The sequence below is a fragment of the Artemia franciscana genome, chromosome 8 (genome assembly GCF_032884065.1).
Source record: "Artemia franciscana chromosome 8, ASM3288406v1, whole genome shotgun sequence".
NCBI classification, from domain to species: domain Eukaryota; kingdom Metazoa; phylum Arthropoda; class Branchiopoda; order Anostraca; family Artemiidae; genus Artemia; species Artemia franciscana.
In genome coordinates, this window is record NC_088870.1 from 2,564,984 (window position 1) to 2,588,726 (window position 23,743).

The following is a 23,743-nucleotide window of genomic DNA, read 5'->3' on the forward strand; positions in this document are numbered from 1 at the left end:
TTCTGTCGCCTGTCGAGAGCTTATACGATGCAGTTGCAAAACGCAATGTTCTGGGCGCTGCAACTGCAAGAGAAGATCACTTGAGTGCACAGAGTTATGTTCTTGCCACGGGTTCAGCCAAGCTTAATGAATTTTTATGAATTATGTATTTTGATAACTTAATTATAAGCCTAACTTATAATTTCGGTTGTTCAACGTGTGATCCGATATCTCAGCATAGTACCATATTATGTGTTTGCCTTATTTTGTATTTCATTTTCCAATAACAATGACCATCACGACAAGTTAGCTAAAGTAGCAAACGAAAATAGCTTTTTTGGTTAACGCATCTCCGAAAAAGTGCCATGTAGGTCTCTGTGTTCATTCGGACTTTCTCTTCATATCATTAAGCATCATGGGCTCTGCTGGACGTTCTAAACCACGCTTCGTATTGCATGTTCGATGTCATTTCGAATTATCGCTTGCTTAAAAAAAAAAATAATGTTTTGTAAATTTTTGATTTTCGCGTTTGAAGCGGGAATTAAGACATGCTAGGACCGGATTCTGACTAACAGATTCACTTTCTTTTCAACACCAGTCGACTCTCGGTATTTCAAACCGTGTTTCTACCAAATCTGAACATTCTGTGACAAGCAGATGAGTTTTGCGCTGTTAGCACACTTTTCGGTGATTGGAAAGGTACTATAAAGCGATTGCTCGAGTTTCTGCCTATGGTTATTGGGTTCCCCATACTTTGTACTACATTACAACTTTTCTGGAGTTTCTTCAAACGTGGTTTTGAACAACTTTTCCGGAGTTTCTTTGTTAACTGTCATTTGCATTGCTTTAGGTAATGAATTTTTTACCGCGATAAACGTGTCGATTTTAAGAGTGTCAATCCCAATTTGGGAGAAGCTCTATAAGCCCATTGAAGACCGCAAAGCAGTTTGTGTGTTGAGTTTTTTTTTTTTTTTTTTTTTTTTTTTTTTATTACAATTCTACTTCAACTGGATTAAAGTATTGTATTGCATACCTTGTTGAATCCTGGATTCTGCATGAATTTGGTCTGCATAATTGCATAGGCTGGATCCTTTCCCCCACACTTCAGAAAAATAGAAACGTCCTTTCTACCCGCTATTAATTTTGAAAAATTTCAAACAGAAAGTTTTTTTAAAGAAAAGTAATAAGCTACATTAAACTGAAGACGAGCAGAAACAAGGTTAGATAATTTTTAAAGCGTAAAATTAACACAAATCATCATCAATAACAAAATGAAACCCACAACAAACAGCAACTACCACACAGATGCAATCATAATTTGCATTTAACTATACTACAACATTTTGCAACAATTTATAATAAGAGTCGTACTATAATGCTTTAGTCTGATGGATACTATGAAAAACATCAAAATACATAGGTGGAAAATCTGCATAACCTTTTGGTTCTATAGAGTTCACGGAATTCTAACCCTCATAATGTTGCAATCTCAACTATAGACACATATTTATCAACTATGCCTTCTACATGCCCTGAAAGTTTCAACTTAATTTCCTTAACCTTTTCTGAGATATCGCAGATACACTTTTTTGACAACAGTGGATGCATACAGTGCATTTTTATTCAGTTCAATTTCAGACTCAATGACCTGACAATTTTAACTTAATACCCTAAGCTGTTCCTGGGATATCGAAGATATGTTCTTTGGTCACAACTGGATGCAAAAAGTGTCTTTTAGTTTAGTTTAACATCCTCTAAAACATACACCAAAGGCTCAACGTAACACCCTGAGTTTTTCATAGGATATTGCAGAGACATTATTTTGATTTTGATTATCTAGATGCAAATATATTATTTTCATGTTATTTTAGATCTCTTTCAACTTTCAATTAAAAGTTTGTAACTTAAAACCTGATATTGAGATTATTGAGGTATTGAGACTAGTCTGTCCCTCAGCTTAATTCGCGAGATATTGCATTTGTGCCATTTTGATAACCTGGATGCATTTAAACCCCCTTTGATTTAGTTCACTAATAGCAATAGTAACAATAGTTGCAGCAGTAGTAGTAGTCGCAAGCAGCCGCACTTGCAGTTACAAGTAGTCAAAGTCACATGTACCAACATCCGCAGTTACAAGTAGTTGCAGTCACAAGCAGTCACTGCGAGTTTCCCAAGTATTCAGAATAAGAGTCGCAAGTAGTTGTAGTCACAGTTGTAAGTAGTTGCAGACGCAATTAGTCATTGCAGTCAAAGTCACATGTAGTCAAAATCGCAGTGCCAAGTAGTCACAGCCACAGTCAAAAGCAATTAGTCACAGCACCAAGTAGTTGGATTTACAGTCGTAAATAGTCAAAAACGCAAACATTCACAGTGATCAACAGTCGCAGTAGTAGTAGTTGTTGTAGCACAAGCACTAATTGTACTAGCCCTGAAAGGTTCAATTTAATACCCTCGACCGTTTCTGAAGTATTGCTGATACTTCCTTTTAACAACCTGTATACATATATTGCGTCTTAATTTTGGTCAACATACATCCCAAAATCCTCTAAAAGTTTCAAATAATTGCCCTTAGCAATTCCAGATATATTGCCGATACGCCCTTTTGACATCCATATTTAATTAAATATAACCCTCAACCCTCCCAGGAAGCTTCAACTTATACCTTTATCCGTTCCAAATAAATAGCCCATATGCCCTTATAACAAGCTTAGACAGACATAGTTTCTCTTGATTTACTTTACGAATGATAATTATTGATGGTGATTTACAGTAATTTTACGCTTTTTTCTTTTCTTTCTCTTTTCTTTTCTTTGAAAAACCTCGTGTATGGAAAAAGCCTTATTAAAGCAATTTTTGTTTATTTTTGTCAATTTCTGAAAAAAAAATTAAGATTTTTTTTCGACTTTTCTGTATTAGAATCAGGATTTTGGCACACTATTTATTATAAGGACAAATTTTGTCTTAACTATATTGTCTTTAATATGCCGGGAAAAAACATTGCAACAATTTATAATAATAGTTATACTAACTACGCTTTGGATTGATGTGTAAAGGGAAAAATATTCAAATATGTGGATTTAAATGAGCATAATCTTTGGGGTTCTATATTGAGCATATGAGGTCATATATGAGGCATAATCTTTGGTGTCATATATATGAGCATAATATTTGGGGTTCTATGAGCATAATCTTTGGGGTTTCTCACGGAACTACAGCCTTCATCACGTTACAACCTTGGGTATTACAAATATTAATCAAATATCAAATATCGCTCCACATCAAATATCGTCCTTAAAGTTTTAACTGAATTTCCTTAGCCTTTTCTGATATATCGCAGATACACTTAACTTAATACCTTTAGCCGTTCCTAAGGTATCGGAGATATGCCCTTTAGATAAAACTGGCTGCACTTTGACCTTCAAAGCACTAAAAGTGCCTTTTAGTTTAGTTTAGCATCCCAAAAAATATTCCCCTTATTCCCTTGACAAAGTTAACTCCCCTCAAAAGTTTTGTATTCTCTTATGTCAAAAAGCCTTATTCTACTTAATTTTGCATTTTCCCCTCAGTTGACAGACCGTTTGCCAGTTTTATTCCAAAACAAGCTTCTATTTCTTCATCAATAAACTCTGTGATCAAATTATCTGGAAAGTAACGAGAAGCTCTTCAATAATAAGAAGAAAGAACATATATTAATATGTAGATGTGTTGATTAGACAGTCCTACAAGCAATCAATAGAGATGCCCTACTCATCCTTTCATAACAAGGGAATTTCCTTAGGCTCAATTACTCTCTCATCCAAAATCAACAAAGGATGAAGATAACCTATTTGGACTTTTGCCAGGACCAGTTTCACAATATCCTTCCCTTAAATATCGAATGAACGAGCAATAAGGACCATCAGCAATAAAAGGAAAAATTTAAGTTGAAAAGATTCTAATAAAAGGCAAAGTAAATGCGAGGTGGAATCAAAAACAAATCAGTTGAAGGATAGTTCAAAAGGAAGAAGTCGGGAGTTACTATGATGGTAACATATACTCGAAGTGTCGAAACCATGTAGGCTGGTGTCTCTTCGGCGAATCCTAATAAACAATATGTAACCATTTAAATGTGTTTCTTAATCTACTTCCATTTTTATTAAATAGGACGTTCCCTTGTATAGGGTTTTATATTGTTTTATTCAGTTTCATATGAAACTTCTTAATCACGAATTATAAGCAAATTTATTTTAATTTTTGGCCTCGGCTTATTCATGGATGTTTTTAGCTAGCTTTGATGCTGGGCGATCATGCGAGAGTAGATCCTCATAAGCTGTAAGCTTGTTGTAGTCTAACCGTTCATGGTTACAAAAACGAAGTGAAGAGTGACCCTTGTCAATAGAAATCAAAATTCTAAAAACAAAAATTTAGACTTCGATATATACATTGAACAAACTTGCTGTTAATACCGATTCAAAATATTCAAAACTATGTAATCTGAAGTTCAATCATCAGAAACTATTAATGTAAGAATTCGTATAATTTTAGGAAAAGAGCAGGAAAAAAACCTCCAAACGTTGTGGATCATCGGTGGAAATTCAAGAATCAAATTAAGATTGTCTGAAAATAGTTCTAGGCGTTTACCTCCCGGAAAATATCCTGCTGCAGAACCCCCCCCCCCCAGAAAATACCCCAGAAAATACATCTCCCCCTGAGAAAAATTATTCCCAAAAATTTTCTTCCCACTGAATATTCCCCAGACAATCCCCCTCCCAACAGAAAACTCCCCCGCGAAGAATGTCCGTGTGTTTCCAAAAAAAAACTAATACTCTCTGTAAGCAATGGACAGATTACAAAATTTAAAAAGGCACTTATGCTTCTACAGAGGGATACTCTGATTGTTTTGTAGTGAGGGACGGAGGGAGATGTCTCAAAGGGCGCATTTTAATGCCAAAACATCCCAGCTTTCATTCAGCCATCATAAAAATACAGAATTAATTCTAAACGAGAGACGAGGGGAGAGTGGAGGAAGAAATTGATGTATAATCCCCAGGACCGTAACCAGGATTGTTCTTAGGGGGGATTTTTTCAGGAGGGAAGAGTACAAAAGAAACTTTAAATATCGCATAAAATATGTGACATTGATACCTAATCCCTTATGAATTCTAAGAATATTTCTGGTCTAAGTTGTTACTATGAAAGTAAAGAGCAACATTAAACCCCAAAACGAGCAGAATTTATTCCGTATAGGAGGGGAACGCCTCATCCTTATCCACACCTCTATCTCATGGTCGCAGAAACTTCGGAGGGTTCTCATTAAATCAGAAATTGAGAGTTCTAGTTCCTTTTTCAGAAGTCATGAATGACCGGAGATGCACCACCCATGGGCGGTATTTTCTGGGGGAGGGGGAATCTTCCACGGGGGTTCTTTCAGGATGGATTTTCCACAGAGGAAGATTCTCCCCGGGGACGGGGGGGGGGTGTTTTCAGGGGATTAAACACTGGTCACCCTGAAAATCATGCAGCAGTAGCTTCAAGCTATTATCTGCAAAAATGCGTGATTTCGCATTTTTCTAAGAAAGGATGGTTATAGCCGGATATATTTCTCCCCAGGGACGATGGTGAAATATTGAGAGAGGGTTTTTTCAAACGGGGCTTTGAAGTTTTAGTTCCCTTCATAAGGTATAAAAGAGATTGCGCCACAGAAAAGTAAAAATTATGCTATTTCGTGCTACAAACCGTAGATAATGGCCTTAATAGGCCCAGCACTCAATAAAGCGACAACTCTTAGGGCCCATTTCCTAGAGGATTTTTAATAGTTATATAATCCAAACCTACCATTACGACCAATTGCATCAAGAACAAGGTTACCAATAAGTGTTTTGAGCAAGTGGTTAGTGTCAATCTGTAAACCACTTTTGTCTACACAAATTTATTATATTAAGAATTCTTGGACTTCAGCTGAAAAACTAAAAAAAGTGGAAATTTCTTCAAGTTCTTTGCTTTCAAGCTTCGATATTATATCAGTCTACATAAATATTGATGTAGAAGCAGCAAAAACTCTTCTAGAAAGAGTTTTTTAAGAAAGCTCTTTTTAGAAAGAGCTTTTTTTTAGAAAGAGAAAGAAATTTGGACTTGATTAGTGGTAAAACAAATTTGCAAGTCTCTGTAATTATGAATTTAGTAAGGTTGTGCAATAAATTCTCTTATGTTTTTCAATTCAGAAGGGAATTTTTCAAACAAGTTAATGGTTTACCTATGGGGGCCCGTTTAAGTCCATTGTTAGCTTATATTTTTAAGGAAAATGCTGAAACAATTGCGTTAGATTCATATTTTTTAAAAGATGATTTTTGGGGCCGGTATATGGATGACATAATTTCAGTAGGGAATTATAGGGAGTAGGAAATTAAAAGGATTTTTGGAACATCTTAATTGTTTGAGGGGGTGATTTAAAGTTTGCTGTTGAATTAGAAGAGGATGGAAAATTTCCTTTTCTTGATGCTCTTTTTTTAAAAAATGAAAATAACCTGGATTTTAAAATTTACAGAAAACCGAATAATAATAATAATAATAATAGATTTTTGTTGGTTAGCTCCGGTCTCGCACGCCAAGTGATAATGGGTTTGATCATTTCTTTAACTGATCGGATCTTTAGTATTTGCTCTCCGAAGTCTTTGAGGAGCTGGATTTTCTAAAAAAAAAAAAAAAAAAAAAAAAAAAAAAAAAAAAAAAAAAAAAAAAAAAAAACTAATTAGTAACATGTATAAACAGAGTGGTTAATTAATCAGACTTTTTCAAAAGAAACGAAAAGATTTCCAAGGCAGTCTTGGAGACAACTCGGGAGAAGGATGTTTTTTGTTCCGTACCATATGCACCAAGACTAAGTGAAAAACTAAAAAGAAATTTACAGAAAAAGGTAGCTTTAAAGAATAGTAATACACAGAGCAGCTTTCTAATTCAGGAAAGGACACAACTTCATTGGGGCAGCAAAATGGGGTTTATCAGATCCCATGTACTTGCGGAAGCTCATGTATGGTACTAACCAGAATTTGAAAATGACATTACAACAACATCAAGACTCCATTTCATTGGCTTTAAAGCAAAATTGTAAACTTGAAGGTTCCATTTCAGCCTTTTCGGAACATATTTTTGATTTCCAGACCATTTTATTTTGTTCGATATGGTCTCTTTGATTTCTAGGGACTAGGGTGTAAAGCAAAATTTTCGCGAAACTAAAAAACTAAGAAGATTTTTATTCAAGAATACGGCTTAAAATGGAGACACGGGTGAATTTGGTTTAAACTCTATTTACGATAATTTATTAAAGTCAGGTAGAGTAAATTTCAATTCATACCATTAGATTAACCTCTGTCGAAGTGTTATTTCCATTCATGTTAACGAACCGGACCCATGAAGGTCAAAGAGACTCGCTTCCGTTTTTGCTCTGGAAAGAATAAGATTACAAACAATGTGTAGTTATTTTATTTTATATATAAATTATTGTTTCGAATTGTTTCAATTTAGGATTACTACTAATGAAGGTCACTGCATATGTGACAGAAATATCTAGTATTTTTTTGTGAAATTTATCACTGTCTATTCAAATGATTTGAAAGGTCACTGCATAGCCTATGTGTCAGAAATATCTAGTATTTTTTTTGTGAAATTTATCACAGTCTATTCAAAGGATCTTATCCCTATTTGAACTTTTATTTGACGTCACGGGAAGGCAGCATGGTCTTCGTAATTATCTACACAAATTCAAGTGCATACAAGATTTTCACCCAGCTCGCGTCCTCATGAAATTGACCTCTTAGGTAAGAAATCAAGTTCACCCATCAAAAGACTTTTTACATAACTTCCTAGTCTCAGAGGCTATACTGTAACGTGGTGGTGAACTTGTCCTAAAACGTAACTAAATAAAAAAAAAAGTTATTTTTTAACTGCAAGTAAGGAGCGACATTAAAACTAAAAACGAACAGAAATTATTCCGTGTATGAAAGGAGTTGTCCCCTCCTCAACACTTAGCTCTTTACGCTAAAGTTTGACTCTTTTTCACAACTTTATTAATATCTTAAAACAATAAAAAACTTTAGCGTAAAGATTCTCTGACTTTTAGTGGGTCTTTCCCCCTATTTTCTAAAATAAGGCAAATTTTCTCAGGCTCGTAACTTTTCATGGGTAAGATTAAACTGGATGGAACTTATATATTTAAAATTAGTATAAAAATCCGATGGCTTTGATGTATCTATTGGTATCAAAATTCCGTTCTTTAGAGTTTTGGTTACTATTGAGCCGGGTCGCTCCTTACTACAGTTCGTTACCACGAACTATTTGAACACAGTCCATATAAAATGAGCGGTTATTCCAGACAGTTTATACTGTAGTCTATACTGTAAGTTTTCATTAAGACTCTATGCCATATAGGGATTTGCCTCCCATTTATGGAAAATAAGACACATTTTCTGAGGCTCGTAACTTTTGATGGGTAAGACTAAACTTGATGAAACTTATATATTTAAAATTAAACTTACTAATTTAAAAATTAGTTTCGCTCTCACGATGTTCTAGGATAACTGGGTTGATACGATCACGCCTGGGATCCCCCCTGAAAAAACCAAACAAACTTGCATCCATGCATCCACAGCTTTATAGATAGGAGCTTGAAACTTCTACAGTAGGGTTCTCTGAGACACTGAATCTCATGGTGTAGTTTCAAACAGTTCGTGGTAACGAACTGTAGTAAGGAGCGACCCGTCTCAATAGTAACCAAAACTCTAAAAAATGGAATTTTGATACCAATAGCTACATCAAAAGAATCGCATTTTAATGCTGGTTTTAAATATATAAGTTTCATCAAGTTTAGTCTTACCCATCAAAAGTCACGAGCCTGAGAAAATTTGCGTTATTTTAGAAAATAGGGGGAAACGCCCCCTAAAAGTCATAGAATCTTAACGAAAATCACACCATCAGATTCAGCGTATCAGAGAAACCTACTGTAGAAGTTTCGAGCTCCTATCTACAAAAATGTGGAATTTTGCATTTTTATAGTAATGGTTATTGGGAAGTATACAGGCGTTTTCAGGAGGATTTTTTTGGTTTGGGGGAGGGGTTGAGAAGAGGGGGATATGCTGGGGGAACTTTCCTTCGAGAATTTGTAATGGGAGAAGAAAATTTCCATGAAGGGAGAGCAGGATTTACTAGCATTATTTAAAAAAAAAAAAAAACGATTAAAAAATAAAAGTGAAAAAGCTCTTTCAGCTGGAAGTAAGGAACAGCAATAAAACTTAAAACAAACAGAAATTATTAGCCATCTGAGGGGCTCACCTCCTTCTAATACCTCGCTCTTTACGCTAAAGTATTTTCAGTAATTTCAACTACTTATTCTACGGCTTTTGTGATTCAGGGGGTCATTATTAATGAATTGGGATAAAATTTAAGCTTTAGTGTAAAGAGCGAGGTACTGACGATGGGGCGAATCCCCTCATATATGTAATAAAAACATGAGAATACAAAAGTTCTTTACGTAAGCTAATTTATAAGTTACGTAAATCTTTTACCAATAAAAAGATTCGTAAAAAATTAAAAGTTCTAGTTGCCTTTTTAATTAACCAAAAAATCGGGGGGCAACTAGGCTTCGTCCCCCGCTCTTTTTTTCTCAAAATCATTCGATAAAAATTATGAGAAAGCCATTGAGCCAAAAAAAAAATATGCAAATTTCGTTTTGATTATTCCTCTGCGGAGAGCCAAAATCAAAACATGCATTGATTCAAAAACGTTCAGAAATTAAATAAAAAAAACAAGTTTTTTTAACTGAAAGTAAGAAGCGACATTAAAACTTAAAACGCACAGAAATTACTTCGTATATGAAAGAGGCTGCTTCCTCATCAACGCCCCGCTCGTTACGCTAAAGTTTTTTACTGTTTTAAAAAGAAGAATTGAGAGAAAGAGTCAAACTTTAGCGTAAAGAGCGGGGCGTTGAGGAGGAAGCAGCCTCTTTCATATACGAAGTAATTTCTGTGCGTTTTAAGTTTTAATGTCGCTCCTTACTTTCAGTTAAAAAATCTTGTTTTTTTTATTTAATTCATTAAGACTCGATGACTTATAGGGATTTGCCTCTCATTTATGGAAAATGAGACACATTTTCTGAGGCTCGTAACTTTTGATGGGTAAGACTAAACTTGATGAAACTTATATATTTAAAATTAGTATAAAAATCCGATTGCTATGATGTATCTATTGGTATCAAAATTCCGTTCTTTAGAGTTTTGGTTACTATTGAGCCGGGTCGCTCCTTACTACAGTTCGTTACCACGAACTATTTGAACACAGTCCACATAAAATGAGCGGTTATTCCAGACAGTTTATACTGTAGTCCTAACTTGCTAGTAAATAATGACTTGTTACAAGCCAAATATTAAGGAATGATCAATGAATTTCTGTTGGAGGGAGGGTTTCCTTAGAGCCCTGGAAAGCGCTTTTCTGGAGGACAGAGTGATTTTACCCAACAACCACTTTGCTTTAAAGAAATATATTTGGACGGCACTGTGGGCATAATCAGAGGTGTAGGTGCTGAGGAGGTGGAAATGGTTCCTTTTAAAGGAACACAGTAGTTATTATAAATCGAAGCATTTTGAGCAAAAATTTAAAATATAGCAAAAATAAAAAATTTATTAAGGTGTAATTAAGAAGATGAGTGAAATTATTTTGAGGAAATTATTTTGCATTGCAGAAATTGTTTTTATAGATGAAGGCTAGAAGAGCTGCTAGGAATATTACAGAAGAGAGAAGGGTTTCGTTAAGACGTTCCTGATTAAAAGATCTTACGAGAATCTGAAGGACCTAAGAGAAGTAGAGAAGGTAATACAGTACGACTTAAGGAGATGTTAAATGGAGACTATTTATAAAATTGCTACGGCAGGGCAACATAATTAGGAAAATATTATACTGTCTAAGAGGGGCGACAGTTTCTCTCACGAAAAGGATAACATGTGTTCGTTTTAACCCTACTTTCGTGTGCACAAAATTTATTTTTGACTTTAGAACATTAGAAAGAAGACTTTAGAACTTTAGCCTTTATGTCTGCAGACTTTAGGACTTTAGAGAGAGGGCAATTTTTTCGTTAGATCATAACAATCCCCTTCTAATATTGAAATTATCAAAATGGGCTGAATGGAAAAGAAGGGTGTACAAAGAAACGGTCTTGAGCAGACTCTAAGCTACGCTGACGATCATGTATGTTAATAGATGGTAAATTACCCCGGACATCCAAAATAAAAAGAAGTCACAGGGATGTTTAATTTTGAGGCGTATTGCACATGATCGTCAACCCAAATGTATCGCTTGGTTACATCAGAAGAAACACTGAAGGTCTCCTTTTTAAGGAATTAAGTTCAGTGTTAATCATCAAAAGCTAAGAGCCTGATAAGCTATGAGCTTATGAGATAAGCTATGAGCTATAAAGCTATGAGAACATTTGCCTGACTTTCAAAAAAGGGGGATGCAGCCCCCAAAACAAGCCCTCTTAATGAAAATCACACAAACAGATTCAATATACCAGAAAACGCCACTATAGTGGTTTCAAACTCCTATCTATAAAAATGTGGAATTTTTGTCAGAAGAAAGATCATGGATACGTGTTCATTTTTTTTTTTCCAGGGATGACCATACTAAGCCAATGACCCTAGAAGATCGGGATTAGATTCCTTCGAACGGAGGTTAAGAGTTCTAGTACCCTTTTTAAGTGACAAAAAAATTCGAGGGCAACTAGCCTCCCTTCTACGCCTCTTTTTTCCACAAAAACATCCGATCAAAATTTTGACATAGCGACCCGATTCAACATACTTGAAAGATCCAACAATTATGTCTCTGGGGATTAAAAGTCCTCCCATAGTCCCTGGTCAAAGGACTGCAAGTTACGCAATTTGCCCTTTGTTCGCGCATAATACTTCTTGGTGGGAGGAATTTTTTTGGGGGGAGAATCTTCTGCGGAGGGGTTTTCCACAAGAGAATATTCTGTGGGGAGGAAAGTTCCCGGGGAGAATTAAAGTAGGGGAAACACAGAGGGGAGGGAGGAGAGGATGTCATTGCATGATTAGAGGAACGGTTAGAAATTAAATAAGAAGAAACAAATTTTATCAATTAAAAGTAAGAAACGATATTAAAATTTAAAACTAACAGAAATTATTCTGTATATGAGGGGAACTACCCCCTCCCCCTTATAAATTTAATCTTAGCGTTAAAGTTTTTTGTGCTTTAAAAAAGGTTCTGATGCCATTTTAATGACCCTTGATTTTCAAGAGTCGTTCTGAAATAATTGGGCTAAAAGGTCAAACTGTCTGACAACAAATAATAGTCTGACGATTGATATCCCTAACACCTTTTGAATAACTGCACAGAGCAATTCAACATCTTGGAACCCGGCTAAGGTTTTCTTTTTAAATTTTATGGCTCCATTTTTCAATAATAGAGTTTGCCTAGTATGACCCAAAAAAAATAATTGTTTTTTCGGTTTCTGGCAATCTGAAGAAGAAGCTCTAGTAGCCAAACCCGAGATGATTAAAATTCATCAGTATTGCCAAATAACATGCTTGAACGCGATAATTCTTATCTGACTTCTCCTTGATTCTACAAAATTTTAAACCAAATATTTTTCTATACCAAAATCCTATGTTTTTAGTACTGACATTTAGCAAGTCTCTCATCGACTTTTCTTGTTCATCTCTTCTAATTATCAGTCTACACTTTAAAATCTTAAGAAATGCATATTATGTTTTTGTCTTAGATTAGGGCTCCCACAGAGAGTTTAACAATATCCCTCGATTTACTTACGAAAAATAATAAGGCACTCAAAGGTAGTATCTACTTGACAAATTTTTGAGGGTATTGTTTAAACATATATTTCCCTTAGGATACAAAGTTCGAAACTGAAATCCTTGAAAACTTCAAAAAATTGAATAGGATTCAACTCCGGTAGGTGAGTTCTTCGCTACTGACATGAAATACATTGTGGTATACTAAAAACTGTGTCTGGGTTTCAACACTTTTATCATTCCTCTGCGCAGCGTTGCCACCTAATTTTCTACAAAGTACTCTACAGCCTGTTAAAAGGAGTCACGGGCCTTAAAAATCAAACTTTGCTATTTTGCAGCGTTGGGGTTTGATCCCTTTTTGAACATTTGCTTAGATACTCCTTAAAACCTGGCGTCCAATTTCGTATTTATACAAATACAAAATCTAAATTCAAAATTAGACAATTTAGTGACTACCTACAATCTGTTTTGTTGTCACTGTGTGAAAAATTCTCCCAGTGCAATCAATAGAATGTTAAATTGATTTTTACTTATTAAAGCTACGTAGAATTTTTGTAACAGGATCAGGGAGGGGGAAAATCAAATCAGCAATCTGAAATTATAATACAAATCATTGAAATCTAGAGATTCAAGAGATTACACCCCTCCTATTCTGTTTGTGTCTTTTAATATTTAGAGTTTCCTAAAAACTGGATAAGACCATCATGCTCTTTTTCAAATTGAAACTGACATGTGTCGAAAACAAAATCAACCACAAATTTAAAACCTCCTGTAGTCCCACCGCTTCGCAGTCACCCTGAGTCAACCCAATTCAGAGGCCATTACAAAGCTTATTTTTGACTGGAACTATGTGTAAGTGACCCCCATGTCTCTATTATCATACTTGCATCAAATATAGAATCAGTACAAGCGTCAGTTTCTCTAGTGCAGTCTTCGGTATTTATGCATTAATTTGCCCAAACTGAATCAATAAGAAACTCGCAGTGTATTTTCTATTGATCTCTCTGAGGCTTGAATGAGAAATCAGTTTTGTCCTAACGGGAAAAATCTATGACAGAATGTCAGCATTAGATGTGATAAATGAATTCTGCGTCGCCGTATTCCACATACGAATTCACTCCGCTTTTCTAAGATTTACAAAGGAGTGAAAGTAGGCACGAAAAAGTCCTATTAATTCGACTAGGTAGGTTCTGAGAGAAGTTGAACACCGTTTGGGCATCCAAATCCTACTTTTTCTCGGGAAACACAATTAAAAAAAAAAAGGTTTGCTTCTATTTCGGGTCAAAGTTTAGAAATTCGCTTCTTCGTCAGGATAAATGGTATTTAAAATAAATGAAATCTTTCAGTTTATGCAGTGTACTTTCTATTGATATCTCTGAGGCTTTAATGAGGAATCAGAATAAATTTTGCGTCGTCGTAATCCACATACGAATTCAGTCCACTTTTCTAAGCTTTACAAATGAATGAAAGTAGATACGAAAAAGTCCTATAAATTCGACTAGGTAAGTTCTGATAGAAGTTGAACACCATTTGGGCAGTCAAATCCCAATTCTCCTCGGGAAACACATCAACAACAAAGATTCGCTTCGATTTCAGGCCGAAATTCAGGAAATCGTTTCTTCGTCTGGCAGAATCGTGTTTAAAATAAATAAAATCTTCCAGTTTATACAGTGTACTTTTTATTGATATCTCTGAGACTTGAATGAAAAATCAGTTTTATCCTAACGGGGGAAAATCTATGACAAAATGCACTAGCGAAATCCAATAGTTAAGTTGAGATTGGTGTCTGTTTAGTTTGGGAAAGAATAGCGTCTTTGTCAAATGAAAGACCGCTTAAACTGGCGAATGATCGCCATAATCGAGTTCAAGATCCAATAAGGCAGTTGAAGCCTGTAAACCACGATGGAAGATCTTGATCAGGGAATAACGTGGAGGGAATAGGTAGGATTATAAGGACTTTGAATAAGGGACCTCGGAAAATATTCAAATGGGAAAGCCTCATATTATTGGAACTAAAAAGCACTCAACATACATTTGTCCCATAAGCATGCAAAAATACAGTCGTCTAACAGTACTGCAAAGGAATACAAGATCAAATATTCCTACTACATTAGCTAGTATATCACATTTAGTGCCAAATAAACCTTTGCAAATATTATCGCTCGCACATTTTGGCTTTCCTCGATTATACTAAAATTAGTCTTAATTGCTGTATAATTAACTACGTTCATCAAAGTCAAAATAGCAATTGCGTGAAGGAAACTAGATGGCAGTACGGGTAATCTCTAGCCAGGAAATTACTGGAAACTTATTTAATCGACGATCTATGGCAGGAGCAATAACTGTGGCATGTAGAAAGGCTATTATCCCAGTCAGCGGAGACTTATACTGAGAAAACGGAAGCATGGAAGCTGAGAAAAAGGAGATTTGAGGTGCGTCATTTTAGCGGACGGGAATTTTTTGCCACTTTAGTATACAAAAAGTGAGTTTTTTTATCCTATGTGTGGGACTTGAAATACATTGAGCACCCCATATCGTTGGTAGACTCTGAATCCTGAAACAAATATTTTACTAAAATTATCCAGGAGAGCTCAAAGTTTTCTCAAAGCTGAATATAAACATTAAAGAAACGAGATTCTATTCGGCAAATAATTTTTAGACTTGTTGCACCCATCAACGTAACAACTGGACTAGGACACGTAACTTGAAGCCAGCTATACAGAAATGCATTAAAGTAACTTCCACAGCAAAGAAAAGCAAAAAAATATACATATATACGAAGTTCTTGCTGTCTATTTAACAATATACCATTGGATTGGCTGGAAGTCTAAAGGAAGACATTTTCAGGATGGGTACAGATGACAAGGATCAGATGGTACAGATTTCAAAGATTAATTGCCATATCATTATTAAATGTAATATAAAACATGTCGGAATAGGCGTTCCAAATAGAGAACCATTAATTATTATTTAATAGTGCATTCCTTTCATATATATTCTTGAAACAATATGAAATTTGTCGCATCTATTCAAAGCGTTTTTTTTTCTCTTCTTTTATTTTTTTCTCTTTTTTCATTTATTAAAAGAATGCATCAAAAGAATCGGATTTTTATGCTGATTTTAACTATATAAGTTTCATCAAGTCTAGTCTTACCCATCAAAAGTTACGAGCCTGAGAAAATTTGCCATATTTTCGAAAAAGGGGGGAACACCTCTTAAAATTCATAGAATCTTAATGAGAATCACACCATCAGATTCAGCGTATCAGGTAACCCTACTGTAGAGGTTTCAAGCTCCTATGTTCCAAAATGTCGAATTTCGTATTTTTTGCCAGATGAAAGATCACGGATGCGTGTTTATTTGTTTTTTTTTTCCGAGGGGTGAACGTATCGACCCAGTGGTCCTAGAATATCACAAGAGGGCTCATTCAAATGGAAATTAAAAGTTCTAGTACCCTTTTCAAGTAACCAGAAAAACTGGAGGACGACTAGGCCCCCTTCCGCGTTCATTTTTCCCAGTCACCGGATCAAAATTTTGAGATAGTAAATTTTGAGTAAATTTTGAGAACATAAATTTGAAATTTTTTTTGTTCAACATAGTCGAGAAATCCAAGAACTACGTCTTTGAGCATGACTTAATCCCCCACGGTCCCCTGGGGAAGGGCTGCAAGTTATGAGCTTTGCCCATTGTTTACATATAGCATTGGTTATTGAGAAATATACAGACGTTTTCAGGGGGGTTCTTGTCGGGGGATGGGGGTTAGGGGGATAGGTTACGTGGGAGGATATTTCTATGGAGGAGTGTTTACGGGAGAAGGGAATTTTCCATGAAGTGTTTGCCGGAATTTCCAGCATTATTTAAAATACGATCAGAAATTAAATAAAAAAACAAAACAAACAAGTTTTTTCAACAAAAAGTACGGAACAACATTAAAACTTAAAACGAACAGAAATTATCACGCATATAAATGGGGTTCTCCCCCTCGTTAATACCTCCCTCTTTAAGCTAACGTTTTTTAATAATTTCAGAAGAGCTATTTATTCTAACTAAAAGGCCTTTGTGATTCAGGGGTCATTCTTTAAGAGAATCGGAACCAAATTCGGACTTTAGCATAAAGAGCAAGGTACTGACGAGGGGGGAGCGCCCTCATATATGTAATAATTTCTGTTCGTTTTAAGTTTTAATGTTGCTCCTTACTTTCAGTTGAAAAAACTTGTTTTTTTATATTCAATCTTATTAGAAACCATGAGTTGCTGTTGTGTTCTAAACACACTTCCGCAAATGCTTTTCAACGACATCTTACTTTCTTCGTCATTGATTCAATGAAAAAAATTGCTCGAAATAGGATCTTCAGGTACAAAAAGGGGAAGCAGAAAGACAAGTCAGTTCTGTTCTAACGGGGAATATTTACGAAAGAATACAGGTATTAGATACGATGAACAATTAGGATAGTTACTCAGTTCCTTTGCATGCAACATTGCATGATTTAGGCAAAATTACTCTTACTATACGCTGTGAGGCAACATTTGGGAACGAGTAGATTTGTTAAAAATGAGAAAACCAATTAAAAGGAAGTTAGGATGAGAGGATTAGTTAAAAGGAAGAGAGGTCAGTAGTAAAGTAAGCCAGATTCATTTTTTTTTCCATTCTCAATAGGCAGGACAAGAACTTGAAATGGAATATGAAGTTTTCTGAAAAAAAAATTCAAATTTTAACCCCAACTATCCTCTGTATTTTGTTTTTTATTTTATACTTTTTTTTTACAACAAAACTCAATTGTCGATTCTAAAAAATGGTATCTTTACTGTTTAAAAAAAGTAAGGTTACCGTCTTTACTGTTTACTGTTTCTTTTTTCTATTTTAGATGAATTTTGATCGAAAACTCCACTACCATTCCATCCTAAGATTCTGTTCTGGATACCTCTCAAAGAAGCCTCTAATATTTTAGTTAAATGTGCTGGGTGAATTTTTTCGGTTTTGGCTTTTTTTCGTGTTGTTTTTTCGTCTGTCACCGATTTCAGCTGATTATGAAAAAGAGGTGAAAGCCAAAGCCACCCGCGTATGCCTTAAAGCGGAGTTTTCAAGTCTATATCAGAGACGACTATCTGAAGACTATCTGAATTCAGCTTTTGAATGGAAAGCTCTATTCAAGCAAGCATAAAGCAGAGGTGCTCTGGCCACATCACCAACTTAGAACATTTAAAAACCCAAAGGCACATTTGCCACCAGATGTGCTGTCATCTAATGTTACAATTCATTTTGTTTGTGATTCTATTGAGTTTGTAGTTTCATTTTCTCTGTTTGGGACTGAGGTGAAAAACCGGTATAAAAAGTTTTGTTTAAATTTTAATGGTTCTAAAGAAATTGGGGGCTTCCGTTCGCTCGTTTCGTAGCAGTAATTAAACAAAAATTTGCCTTAAACAAGAAAATCAATTTTTCAACCAAGGGGAAAACAAATTTCTTTTTGTGTAGGTTGATGCTATTGAAGAACTGACAAATGTGTTACTGAAGAGCTTATGTTGAAGAGCTGACATAGAGAAATACAGCATTTTGGAAATTTTTGAGGACTGACTCCCTTGCCATGGTATAAAATGGAACCAAATTAGATAATACGTCTGCTCAAAATTAGCAAAAACCTGAGTCATGGTCAAAACAATTTTGAGGTAAAAAATGGTGCCATGACCCCTCGACAACTCAACTCACACCCCAGCCTCTATAAACTATAGTTTATAGACTATAGTCTATAGTTTATAGTATATAAACAATAAACTATATATAAAATCTAAACTATTATAAATAAACCAAGATTAAACAAACTATAACCTATGTATATGAAAAAACAGACAAATAGAAATAACTGAATTAAAAATAATAATAAATAAATAAAAAATATAAAAGAAAAAAAATAATAACAAATCCGTCTCCACCACTCTTCAATACTCAACTCCACCCTCCCCACCCTTCCCTCCCGACTCCACCTCAGCCCCTGCCCACCCTTACCTTCCCATTCCACTTTTACCTCTCCAGTTCCTCTTCATCCCCTACCCAACCTACCAGCCATAAGGAAATTCGACAATTCCCCCTAAAAAAATAATCTTTTAAATTATTTTTAAACTGAGGTACGTATTCCACCGCCCTAATGCTCAACGGTAGCTTATTCCATACAGATGGACCTAGGCGTTTCATTGAAAATGAAGACCCGGTACCACGACGCAAATCAACAACTATATTATCACTTTACCTAGGTCCATAATTATACAGGTCACTATTAATTTTTAAAATTTTTAAAAAATATCAGGGGACAAAACCTTTCATATACTAAAACCCAAATACTGCAGCTTGGTAATCTTTTATCTAACCTACATTAAGGGGCTTTAGGGACCTAAAACAAGCTCAGATGTCATGTACATTCTAATTTTCCAGCAGCAAGGCCCCCTATTCGCATCGTATCTGAAGCAAAATTGGTCAAGAATTTTCAACCTGTATGAGAGAATGACCAAAAAGGGCCATTGGATCTTCCAAAAAGCCCCCCACGACGCCTTATTACCAATTTTTGAATAAAAAGGTGGGCATGTTGCAAATTATTTGAGCAGATAGAGGGAACCAATTTTCGGGTGGCATTATTAGGAATCGAAAAGTGCTCCCATGTCCCCCCTTAATTTTTTTAAAATAAGTCATGAAATTCATCAGTCTAAGACCCTGGGTCAATGGGACGTGAAGATGATGATTTTCATTATTGATTTTTCCTTCTCCAATCTCCAACCTAATTAAAACTTATAGAACGAGTAGCTTTGATAAATGGGACGGAGCAGATATATTTTCAGAGGCATCTATCACACCTGAGTCTCACGTACCTCCCGTACTTAAGTGTCAATATTCACTTGAAATTTGGTAAGATGGTATATTCTGCCTAGGAGAACTTAATGAAGAAATTTAAGAGCAATGTACTAAACAAACTGGACATTAATAGGCTTTAAACTTTCATTGTTTGGGAAATTCTCTTCTATCTCAAAGAATAACTTGTAAGTAAGAATCGTAAAGCTTGTTCCTCTCGAGGGATGAGGTGTTGCGTACTTGTGCTAACTGATCAACCTTTTTGTTCACTGCCGATAATCGTCTTTGTGCAAGCGGTTACTCAAAAATTATAATTAATTATATGACGCAATGACGTGGTTTGGCAACTATAGGTTAAGATTTTATGCGGCAATCAGTCGGTGATAGAAATAAAATCCAATTTTCTCATCAAAAAAATGAAACATTTGAAAAGTTATTTTGAGACAAAATAAAGTAGCATTACCTTACATACTGCAATTTCAGAAATAACCACACAGATAGTCTTAGATAACTTCGAAGACCACACTGACTTTCCATGACGAAAGTAAAACAGTCCAAAATAGGGATGATACCTTTTTATTGACAGTGAACTATAAAATTATTTAACTGGATATTTCGAACACATATTGTACATTTTGAACTGTTTTACTTCCGACAGATAGTCTTGGGTTTTATCTTTTGAGACAAAGTAGTAGAGCGTTAGCTATTATCGATGGTACATTTTGAAACTAATAACATTGTATGAATGTCAGACAGTGAATCCAAAAACAGAATAAAAAGGGTTTTTGCAGACAATATAACAGCAGGGTATAAATATGAATGGATGAAAAACAAGGCGCATGTGAACATTACTACTACTAATGGGTAGTAATAATGTTCACATGCGCTTTCTTTTTCATTCATTTATCTTTATACCCCGTTGTTATATTGCTTGCCAATGCCCTTTTTATTCTGCTGCCAATTTTACTGTCTATCACCAAATTGTTTCTATATAGTCTGCAGTTTTGGTACATTGACAAGATATTCATTATGACATTAGTGCAGCAGCAGGCCTTTCTTTTTCCCTTTGTTTTCATTTGAATACTAATACCAGAAGGATGGTGATAGGATCTATAAAAAAGTAACTTGTTATCAGAACCATTACAAAGAAGTTAACCAACATCGCCAAATATTAGTTTCAGGCGCATTAGTATTGAGCACTAACTTCCCTAGAAATGCAACTCTCGCATATGTACTATCATAAAAATTGAAGTTTTTGGGTAGTCCAAAGAAATCTAATCTTTCACTGTCATGATAACACACGCATACATTTCCAATAGTGTTACCATTAGTACTTGTTTCATAGTTCAAATATTTCTCTTTGTCAGCATTCAACACAATACCTATCTATACCCCTCTCCCGGCTTCCCCTCCTTTATTTGGACTTAGACTTTTTTGAACTCAGAATTTTTGCACTTGGAAGTTTTTGAACTTATAATTTTGGGACTCAGAATTTTTTGAACTGATGAACATGGTTTTTTGGATTTTATTTTATGCGGCTGCCTCCGTGGTGCACTATGCCTAGCCATTTACAATACCTAGTTTATTCTATGCTTTTAATCAGTATTTTTTGTATGCTGGATGATAAACACTTGCATCATATTTAAAAAAAAGTGACGATAAATTATTACAAGAAAGTATGCGCACATAACGAAGTTAATAGACAGTAAACAAGTAAAGTGTTACAAGAACCATTAGAAAGAAGTTAAACTCCATCGTCAATTATTAGTTTCAGGCTTGCATTAATTTTGAGCACTAACTTCCCTGGAAATGCTACTCTCGCATATCTACTATATAAAAGTTGAAGTTTTTGGATAGTCCAAAGAAATATAATCTTTCACTGTCACGATAACACACGCATACATTTCCAATAGTGTTACCATTAGCACTTGTTTCATAGTTCAAATATTTGTCTTTGTCAGCATTCAACGTAATAGCAACTTTATCATATTTATATACTTTCTTGGAATATTTCATCTTCACTTTTTTCAAAATATGATGCAAGTGATTATCACTCCAATGTACAAAAAATGCTGATTAAAAAAAAAAAATACAATAAACTAGGTGGTGTCGATGACCCGCCATAGAGTACCACGGAGGTAGCCACATCAATAAAAAACAAAAACCATGTTCACCAGTTCAAAAATATCCAAGTCCAAAAAAATTCTCAGTCCGAAAAATTCCAAGACCAAAAATTTCGAAAATTCCAAGTCCTTTGAGGTGGGACATGGTTGACCAAAGGTTCCCTCTAAAAAATGTCATAGTAATGATTCATTAGGGAAAATAAGTTAGCCGGTTCACTATACCCAACCGTGTGTTATAAGACCAGATTTCATTCAATCCATATAAATTTTTTTTCCATAGAATTAAATCGTTAAATTATATAGTTCAACTTTCCCTGTTAATCATGTTCAGAGAGGTATATGAAAATGAGACGCCGGCTGGATTATGCCAATGAAACATATCTTGTAGTATGGTTATGTAAAAAAGCCATTGTTCTAGTTTGGGGATAGTAACTGGTTATGCTAATGATGTGCTCGTAGGAGTAATTGTTCACCAGTGCTATTAGGACGAAAGGAAGAGAGGTAAAATCTCTGGAAACCAAGCTTCACAAGACCCCCGAAAAAAGTTAAGTTGCGATTTATTTTTGGCAAGCAAGCTTTAAAATTATTAGTAGTCATTACCAGTGACGTCAATTCACGAAAGTATAGGGGGCAGGGGATGCAAAATGTATTTTTTATATCAAGGTGGGACAATTTCGTTTATTTTTCACTTTTTTCTATGGAAATACCCAAAAAGCTTTTTTCACCGAAAATACCCTAAAAAGGTGTTTAAAAATCCTGAAAGTGGCAAAAAACCTATGGTTGCTAATGCTCCCTCCAAATTGATCCCCCTTATATCTTTGCAGCAATATATCTGCATATCCCTTCGCAGTAATGATGTGAAAAGCGTACTAGAGGAATAGGAAAAGATGTCTACATCGTCATTACGGGTAACCATGACAATTAAAAGACAAAAGTAACAGAGAATAATAACCTAAATGGGCATATATAGACTGGGAGAGTCTAATGTTTCATTAGAGATAGAAAAAAAAAAACATTAATAGATTATTTAGGCTATTAGTAATTACTGACATCATTAAGGACGAGACTACTGAGAGGGATTGAAACTTCCATAGTTAAGTTTAAGAATGCCTACAGGCTTAGATTGTCAAAACAAATCCCATACTCCCAAAGAAATCCCCTGGACACATAATTCCCCAAAATGAGCAAAGATTAAAATAAATTAAATTATTATTTAATAATTATTAAATAATAAATTAAATTATAAATTAAATTATTAATTTATAATTAAATTATTAAATTATTTATAATAATTTATATAATTATTATATATATTATATATATATATTATATATATAATATATTAATATATATATAATATATATATTAATATATATATATATATATATATATATTATATATATATTATATATTATATATATTATTATATATATATAATTATTAAATATATAATTATTAATAATTAATTTATATTAAATTATTAATTATTAATTATTAAATTATTAAATAATAATAATAATAATAAATTAAATTATTAATAAATTATTATTATCATATAAACATAGAGACAACAGATAGTGCTTCAGATGAATAAATGAATCCTAAAACAAACAGAAAGTACCAAAAACAAATGTATTTGTATTTGAGGTATATTTTACATTTGGATTGAAAATTGAAGAACTTGTTGTTGGTAAGAGGGGATAGTTTGGATTTATGTGAGAGAAGGAAATTTTTGGGAAAGTTTAGACTGGCGGTTGGCCCCTAATTTGCCCTGTGTGTGGATGAGTGAATGAAAACTTATTTCATTTTGTGTCCGAGTGTAAATAGCTGTCCAAGCTGCGGAATGAATATTTTGGACGAGTGTCTGGGAGTGAATGCTGGTTAATTGAGGAGATGGCTGAGACAAATGCATGTGCTATTAATCAGTTGTGTAAGTTACTTGGTTTGGAACTGATTAAACACAGTGAATCATGTTTGAGGGGATAGTTTGTTACGGTTCTTATGATTGGTGTTTGCTGG

General features: G+C 34.6%; 1 protein-coding gene across 7 annotated transcripts in view; it reads right to left on the minus strand.

Annotated features, from left to right (window-relative positions):
• The window catches only part of LOC136029875 (tetratricopeptide repeat protein 7B-like), a 235,461-nt gene that overhangs the window by 55,822 nt on the left and 155,896 nt on the right, over positions 1–23,743 (minus strand). The window contains exon 11 of one of the 7 annotated variants that reach the window (XR_010618131.1): positions 7,310–7,399. The exons of 5 other annotated variants lie outside the window; for them this stretch is intronic. The gene's annotated coding sequence lies outside the window, so the exon portion shown is untranslated. Of the gene's footprint in view, positions 1–7,309; positions 7,400–23,743 lie in introns of those variants that run through there. One more of the 7 variants, XM_065708345.1, reaches the window with a different exon arrangement.